At 44.9% G+C, this 8759-nt stretch overlaps 1 non-coding gene across 1 annotated transcript; it reads left to right on the forward strand.

Moving 5' to 3' along the window:
- Positions 1-1255: 1255 nt before the first annotated feature.
- LOC130978688 (small nucleolar RNA R71) lies at positions 1256-1362 on the forward strand. The gene has a single exon (XR_009086307.1). It is a non-coding gene; the product is annotated as a small nucleolar RNA R71 (small nucleolar RNA).
- Positions 1363-8759: the final 7397 nt, after the last annotated feature.

Here is an 8759-nt window from a genome sequence, read left to right on the forward strand (position 1 = left end):
AATTTCCCCAATGATACAAGGGATTTGAAAACTCCCAGGATCCTTCAATTTCTGGGGCAATTTGTGTTGGATGATGGCGCTGCATTCTTTCGTGAGTACTACAGTCTCATTATTCTTCCAGCTTCTCTTTTTGGTCATCAATTCCTTCAAGAACTTGGCATAGAGTGGCATTTGCTCTATTGCTTCAGCAAAGGGTATGTTTATTTATAGTTTCTTGAAGATTTCCAAGAATCTTGAGAATTGGTTGTCCTCTCCCCTCTTCTTTAATTGCAGTTTTTGGGGGTATGAAGCCTTTGAGAGGCATGGTTTGAGCACTTCTCATTCTTGATGTGACTTAGAGGTTGAGGTTTGAGCTTCCTCATGTCCCTTGTTTTCTTCATCCAATTTCTTCTCTGGTGGTTTCTTGTGGGTCTCCTTCAATTCCTTCCCACTTCTAAGGGTGATGGCTTGACATTCCTCCTTTGGTATTGAGTTAATATTACTGCAATTGTTGTGTCCAGGGGATTGCTTGAATAAGAATTCAATCTGTGTTTCTAGTTTCTTGATGGCAGCATCTTGATTCTGCATGTTGGATTGCACTTCTTCCCGGAAAGCTTTACTATCTTGAATTTCCTTGCATAGATTTTCAAGTAGAGCCTCATTCTTTGATAATCTCTCCTCAGTTATTGATGATGGGTTGAGATTAGGTGGTTGAGAATATTGGTTAGATGGATGTTGGTAAGATCTCTGTGAGGTATGTTGATGAGTTGCATTGTTGTTGGAGTTGAGGATGTGGCGTCTCTGATCTTGCCCTTGGTCTTGTTGGTTTCCCCATCCAAAGTTGGGGTGAGTTTTCCATCCAGAGTTGTAAGTTTTGGAGTATGGATCATGGACTTGTCTAGGTGAGTTTCCAACATAGTTAGCTTGCTCCCAGTCACCTTCTTCTCCTATGTTCGCTCCTTCTTGAGCTGATGATAAAGTGATGGCTACTGCAACTTGGTTTTCCTCCACCTTCTTGGTAAGATCTGCTAGCTGCTTGGTGATCATCTTATTTTGAGCTAACAATGCATCCATGTGGTTCAGCTCCATTACTCTTCTGGTGTTACTTCTTTCAAAGGCATTGAAGTAGTCATTCTCAGTAACTATTTCAATGACATCTATGGCTTCTTCAATGGTTTTCTTCTTGTTTAGAGAGCCTCCAGATGAATGATCCACAACCTTCTTTAACTCATAGGAAAGACCTTCATAGAAGATGTGAAGTTGAACCCATTCATTGAACATATCTGGTGGGCATCTTCTTGTTAAGTCTTTGAACCTCTCCCATGCTTCATAAAGAGTCTCACCATCTTGTTGCCTGAAAGTTTGCACCTCAGCTCTCAACCTGTTGATCCTTTGAGGAGGGTAAAATCTTGCCAAAAATTTGTTCACCACATCTTCCCAATTTGTTAAGCTCTCCTTTGGAAACGATTCAAGCCATTTGGATGCCTTGTCCCTGAGTGAAAAAGGGAACAAGAGCAGCCTATAGACATCCGGATGGACTCCATTAGACTTCACAGTGTCACAAATTCTCAGAAAGGTGGTTAGATATTGATTGGGGTCTTCTTGAGCACTTCCTCCAAATGAACAATTGTTCTGAACAAGGGTGATGAGCTGGGGTTTTAGTTCGAAATTGTTGGCATGTATGGTGGGCTTCTGAATGCTACTTCCACAGTTTTCTGGATTAGGATTGATATAGGAGCCTAGAACTCTCCTTTCTTGCCCAGCACAGTTTGCATGGCCTTCTCTAGCATGGTTGTGAGCTTCTTCTTCATGATTATTTTCCAAAATCTCTTCCATATTGGGTTCAAAGTATTCTTCCTCTTCCTCAGCACCAATAATTCTTTTCCCTCTTGCTTCCCTTCTTAGTCTCCAAAGGGTCCTTTCAGGTTCTGAATCGAAGGATGTTAAAACTCCTTCTCTTCTCCCTGTCATACAACAAACAGATTGCACAACAGTAGATAAAATGAAGAAACTATTCTTGTTAGAGTAATTGTTAGTGTGAGTGATGTAACTTATCAAACAGTTAGTATGTTAGTGAGCAGAATTGTAATTATCAAAGAAAGAAAGAACAAAAAAATAAAGAGGGTGAAGGGGTGAGGAAGAAATTAAAACAAACTAAAAGAAATTGACTTAATCAAATAAACAAAAAGAAAAATGCTCAATCTAGTGATCTTCAAACTTAATCATTGTTGATTCAAAATCAATCCCCTGCAACGGTGCCATAAACTTGATGCATGAAAACTTGTCTCTCAACAAATTTCCCTTCGACAAATATACCGAATGGTCGTCAAGTGAAACTCACAATAGAGTGAGGTCAAATCCCAGAAGGATTGATTGGTCAAGCAACTTTAGTTAGAAGAATATGCAAGTTGAGCTAAACAGAATTTAGATTGAGAACTTGCAGAAATTTAAATGACTGGAAAGTAAATAACAGAAATTAAAGTGCAGAATCTTAAATGGGGATTTGGGATAATGAGCATGAAAATAAATGACAAAAAGTAAAGAGAATGGGTAAGATCAGAAATAGGGTAATCATTGGGTTCAGGAGATGTTGCATTCTCTGGATCAAGTTCATTCTCATCTCTTCCTCAATCAATGCATTCATTGATCTCCTTGGCAATCTTAAGTGATTGGATCCCAATTCCTTGGCAATCCAATCTCTCTAAGCTTGAACAATTGCCCAATTCCTTAATTTAATTGCTCATGGGAAGAGATGAAGTGTCGTCACTGATTATACCATATGTATTTCCAAATCAAAGTGTTGGGATGATTACATGTCACTATATCCGTCCAAACCCTAATTTGGTCCAACATGAGAAAGCATTTCTAGCATGATCTCCTCATCCCCTTTCCAAGGCTCAAAGGAGATCCAATTATGGAGAGTTTCTTTTCCAAGACAACTGTTCATACCCTGACCGAGCTCCTCCAACTCGGCAAAATCCATGAAAGGTCCGACCTCATCCCAAGGCCCACGCCTAAAGTCGGACCTCGGACAAATAAAGCTAAGAAGGCCCATCAAAAGGAACGAAGCCCAAAACCTAAAGGCCGAACAAGCCTAGGAAAGGCGGTTCCGCAAAGATAGGGGTAAAACTCCCAAAAGATAAGATAAGATAAGAATATCTTATCCAGGGAAGATCACGACCAACTACTATAAATACACTGGAGCACCCAGGTATGACATACATTCCACATTCTACACATATCTGCTTGGACCCATGCTAACTTAAGCATCGGAGTGTCATTGCAGGTACAACCACCAATCGCCAACACCTCAAGCTCGGGTCCCTGACCCCCACCTCGGGCATCTCCAGACGACCGAGCTACACGTTTCAGGTAACCCCCGAAACATTGGCGCCGTTGCCGGGGACCTGGAAGTCATCCCTTTACCATGGCGGACGACCCTCTCAACAATGACCACGCTGCATCAGAACAAGAGGAGGAAGTTGACACCGGAGAACGACCGGACAGCCCTCTATCACCACGCACTCCAGGAGGAAACAAACAGAATCGCCCAAAGACATCACTCCCAAACAAGGATCCACAAAACCCCGAAAAAGAAAAGAGCTCAGAAATTCTAGAAGCAGTCCGGGCACAACAAAACCGACTGAAACAACTCGAGGAGGACATAAAGAAGCAAAAAGAAACTGAACAAGATCTGAGAAGGGAGGCTCGCAAACGCAGAGAATTAGAAGAAAAACTGCGGAAAATAGAGGCCAACCTGAAAGATCGGACAGAACGCGACACCGCCCCCGAAGGCAACCATGATCCCTTCACGCAAGAGATCATGAAGGAGAAGGTACCGCGAAACTTCAAACCACCCGATATGGATCTCTACGACGGCACCACCGATCCAAGTCACCACCTCAGCAACTTCAGAAGCAGAATGTACCTAGTCGACGCCTCCGACGCGATTCGGTGCAAAGCCTTCCCCACCACTCTCACCAAGTCAGCCATGAAGTGGTTCGACAACCTGCCACCAAGATCAATCACCAGCTTCGAAGACCTAACCAAAAAATTCCTAACAAGGTTCTCCATTCAAAAGGACAAGGCAAAACATGCCCCCAGTCTACTCGGGATCAAAGAAGGTAACCAAGAAACTCTCCGAGAATACATGGAGCGATTCAACAAAGCCTGCCTGGACATACAACACTTGCCCACTGAAGCGGCCATCATGGGACTAGCAAACGGCCTAAAAGAGGGACCGTTTAGCCAATCCCTATCCAAACGATACCCGGCCTCCCTATACGAGGTACAGGAGCGGGCAGAAAAATATATCAACATGGAGGAAACCTCCCAGCTAAGAGACTCTTCTAGGAAGGAATCAACCTACCCACTCCGAGATCGAGATCGGGAACAGAAGAAGAAAGAAGAACCCAACTCGGACAAGCCACGGAAGTACCACAACTACACCCCCCTCCGAGTCTCCCTGGTAGACGTCTACAGAGAAGTATGCCACACCGAAAAAATTCCACCACCCCGACCTCTAAAACACAAGAGAGCGGGGAGAGATCGGTCTGAATACTGTGAATATCACAAGCTCTACGGTCATTCTACTAACGACTGCTACGACCTAAAAAACGTTATAGAAAAGCTAGCCAGAGAAGGAAAACTCGACAGATACATAGCAGAGAAAGGAGAAGAGACCAGGAAGAGGAGGCGGAGAGATAACGAAGATCGGGCCGAACAAACCCCACGAACCCCCGAAAGGCACGTTCACATGATAAATGGAGGGTTTGCAGGCGGAGGAACATCCCGATCCTCGCGAAAAAGACACCTCAAAGAAGTCTACCACGTCCGAGAAGACAGCCCCCTGCCCGAACTACCTACTATCTCGTTTACCCGAGAAGATGCTCAAGGGATAATACCCGGGCACGACGATCCAATGGTAATCACCATTATCCTAGCAAACACCAACTTACATCGAACCCTGATTGACCAGGGAAGCTCAGCAGATATCCTGTTCAAAACGGCCTTCGACAAGCTCGGAATTGAAGAAAAAGAACTAAAGGCCTATCCCACCGACCTATTTGGGCTAGGGGATACCCCAATCCATCCCTTAGGATACGTCTCGCTACACACTACCTTTGGAAGAGGCGAGCAATCTAAAACATTAAACATCGACTACATTATAGTCGACGTCACTTCAGCATACAATGCCCTCATTGGGCGACCAACCCTAAATAGACTGGCAGCTATAGTCTCAACCTCACACCTCTGTATGAAGTTCCCTACCACAAAAGGAATCGCTACCCTAAAAGGCGACCAAAAACTAGCACGGCGATGTTACAACGAAAGCCTGAGCCTAAAAGGAAAAGAGATCAACACAATAGAACTCGGGCGAGTTCAAGCCCGAGAAGATCTTCGGCCACAACCAGAGGGAGAAACCGAAAGAGTCCAGATCGGGAACACATCTGAAAAAGTAACAAACATAGGAGCAAACCTCGAAGCAGGCCTAAAAGAGGAACTCATAACCCTCTTAAAAGAAAATTCCGACCTCTTCGCCTGGAAAGCCTCCGACATGCCAGGCATAAGCCCCGACCTGATGTGCCATAAGCTATCAGTGTACCCGGGATCCCGACCTGTCCAACAAAGACGCAGGAAGCTCGGACCCGAGCGCATGCAAGCGATAGAAGAACAAGTACAAGCACTACTAGATGCAGGATTCATTAGGGAAGTAAAATACCCCCTATGGCTTGCAAACGTGGTCCTGGTAAAAAAGCCCAACGGAAAGTGGAGGATGTGCGTCGATTACACAGACCTCAACAAAGCCTGCCCCAAAGACCCATATCCACTACCAAACATCGACGCCTTAGTAGACGCAGCCTCAGGCTACAGATATCTCTCCTTCATGGACGCATACTCGGGATACAATCAAATCCCGATGTACGGACCCGACCAAGAAAAGACCTCGTTCATAACCCCAAGGGCCAACTACTGCTACGTAGTAATGCCCTTTGGGCTGAAGAACGCAGGGGCAACCTACCAGAGGCTAATGAACAAAGTGTTCTCAGAGCACATCGGACTACAGCTAGAGGTGTACGTCGACGACATGCTGGTAAAGACACAAGAAGACAGAAGCTTGCTGACCGACCTCGCCAGCGTCTTCGGCACCCTCAGAAAACACAACATGAGACTTAACCCGACGAAGTGCACCTTCGCCGCAGAAGCCGGAAAGTTCTTAGGCTTCATGCTGACTCAAAGGGGCATCGAAGCGAACCCGGATAAATGCCAAGCAATACTCAATATGAAGAGCCCGACGTGTGTCAAAGAAGTACAACAACTGAATGGAAGGCTAGCCGCCCTATCAAGATTCTTGGCAGGATCCGCGATAAAATCACTACCTCTCTACTCGCTCCTAAAGAAAGGGAAACCCTTCTCATGGACCCCGGAGTGCGAAAAAGCCTTCCAAGAATTCAAGGAATTCCTCGGGCAGCCACCAATCCTAACCCGACCTCTAAAAGGAGAAGAACTCGTACTATATCTCTCGGTTGGACATCGAGCAGTCGCCTCAGCGTTAATACGCGAAAATGACCGAGGACAACACCCCATATACTTTGTAAGCAAGGCACTACAAGGGGCCGAATTAAACTATCAGAAGATAGAAAAATTCGCCTACGCCCTAGTGTTCACAGCTCGGAGGCTCCGTCCCTACTTTCAAGCCCACACCATCAAAGTCCGGACAAACCAACCCATGAGACACATCCTGCAAAAAACGGACCTAGCAGGACGAATACTACAATGGGCGGTAGAACGGTCCGAGTTCGACCTCCACTATGAAGCCCGGACTGCCATAAAATCTCAGTATCTAGCCGACTTCATCGCAGAATACACTGAGACCCCTGGAACCCCACTCTCATGGAACCTGTATGTCGACGGGTCCTCAAACAAAACAGGAAGCGGAGCCGGGGTTATACTCGAAAGCGACCAAGGAACGCGGATAGAACTATCCCTAAAATTTGAGTTCCAGGCTTCGAACAACCAAGCCGAATACGAGGCCCTACTAGCAGGTCTAAAGCTAGCCGAAGAGGTCGGAGCCCAAAAAATCACGATCTTCAGCGACTCCCAGGTCGTCACGTCACAAGTAAAATCCATGAAAGGTCCGACCTCATCCCAAGGCCCACGCTTAAAGTCGGACCTCGGACAAATAAAGCTAAGAAGGCCCATCAAAAGGAACGAAGCCCAAAACCTAAAGGCCGAACAAGCCTAGGAAAGGCGGTTCTGCAAAGATAGGGGTAAAACTCCCAAAAGATAAGATAAGAGAAGAATATCTTATCCAGGGAAGATCACGACCAACTACTATAAATACACTGGAGCACCCAGGTATGACATACATTCCACATTCTACACATATCTGCTTGGACCCATGCTAACTTAAGCATCGGAGTGTCATTGCAGGTACAACCACCAATCGCCAACACCTCAAGCTCGGGTCCCTGACCCCCACCTCGGGCATCTCCAGACGACCGAGCTACACGTTTCAGGTAACCCCCGGAACAACAACTAACCAATTGAATTAAGATCGAAAGCTTTCTAGTAAGATCAAGAGAAAAGAAAGAAGAAGAAGAATGAAAACTATAATTGATCCATCAAATTACAACAGAGCTCCGTAACCCAATGAAAGGGGTTTAGTTGTTCATAGCTCTAGAAATGAAAAATGGCAAAAAAGAAGAATCCATGCTAAAAGTGCAAAAAAGTGAATATACAGAGAGTAGCCCCCAAAAGTGCCAAGCTTCTCTATAGTTCAAAACTACTCCTATATATACTACTCCTCTTGATCTTCTAGTGAGTTCTTCAAGTCTTGGATGTGGGCTCTGGATCTTGAGTTGAAGCAGTTCTCATCTTGAGTGGGCCCAGCTTACAGAGAAATATGAATTAGGCTTGGGTATTTAGTGAGATTAACGTTGAGTGCCATTGTGGGTTCGAGAACGTTAGTGGCATTCACTTTTTCCACTAACGTTCCACCCTTATGTACCCACATTAACTCCAACGTTAGTGGTCTTAACGTGACCACTAACGTTGCCTTCTCAATTTTTGGCCAACGTTATTGGGACTCACTTTTCCCAATAATGTTGACTTATACCCCTTCGCGAACGTTATTGGGAATCACTTTTCCCATTAACGTTGCTTGGTGCCTTTTGTTCCTACGTTAGAGTTCACGTTAGTGTAGCTAACGTGACTCTTAACATGGATGTGTCTCACCTTCGACAGCATTAGTGACACTCACCTTTGTCACTAACGCTCCAAATGCCCAAATTCTCTACGTTAGAACTCACATTAACTAAGTTAACGTGGCTCTTAACATAGTAGTGATGCCATCTTCCAACGTTAGTGACAAAAGTGAGTGTCACTAACGTTGGCTCCTTGATCTCAACTCCACGTTAACTTTCACGTTAATGGTCTTAACGTGAAAGTTAATGTAGGCAATGCTAGTTGGTCCAACGTTAGTGACAAAAGTGAGTGTCACTAACATTGGCTTTTGTTTTCCTCTTCCACGTTAGAGTTCACGTTAACTAAGTTAACGTGACTCTTAACGTGGATCATTGCCAAGTTTTCCAACGTTAGTGGTGTTCACTTTTACCACTAACATTGGAGAAAAACGTTATTGGTGTTCACGTTTTCTCTTAACATTGGGTTTCTCTTTTGCTTCTACGTTAACTACCACGTTAACTTAGTTAAAGTGGCAAGTAACGTGAGCTATGGATGGCTTCGCAGGCGTTATTGGTGATCACTTTTCTCATTAA

This window comes from Arachis stenosperma, chromosome 4, assembly GCF_014773155.1.
Source record: "Arachis stenosperma cultivar V10309 chromosome 4, arast.V10309.gnm1.PFL2, whole genome shotgun sequence".
Lineage (NCBI taxonomy): Eukaryota > Viridiplantae > Streptophyta > Magnoliopsida > Fabales > Fabaceae > Arachis > Arachis stenosperma.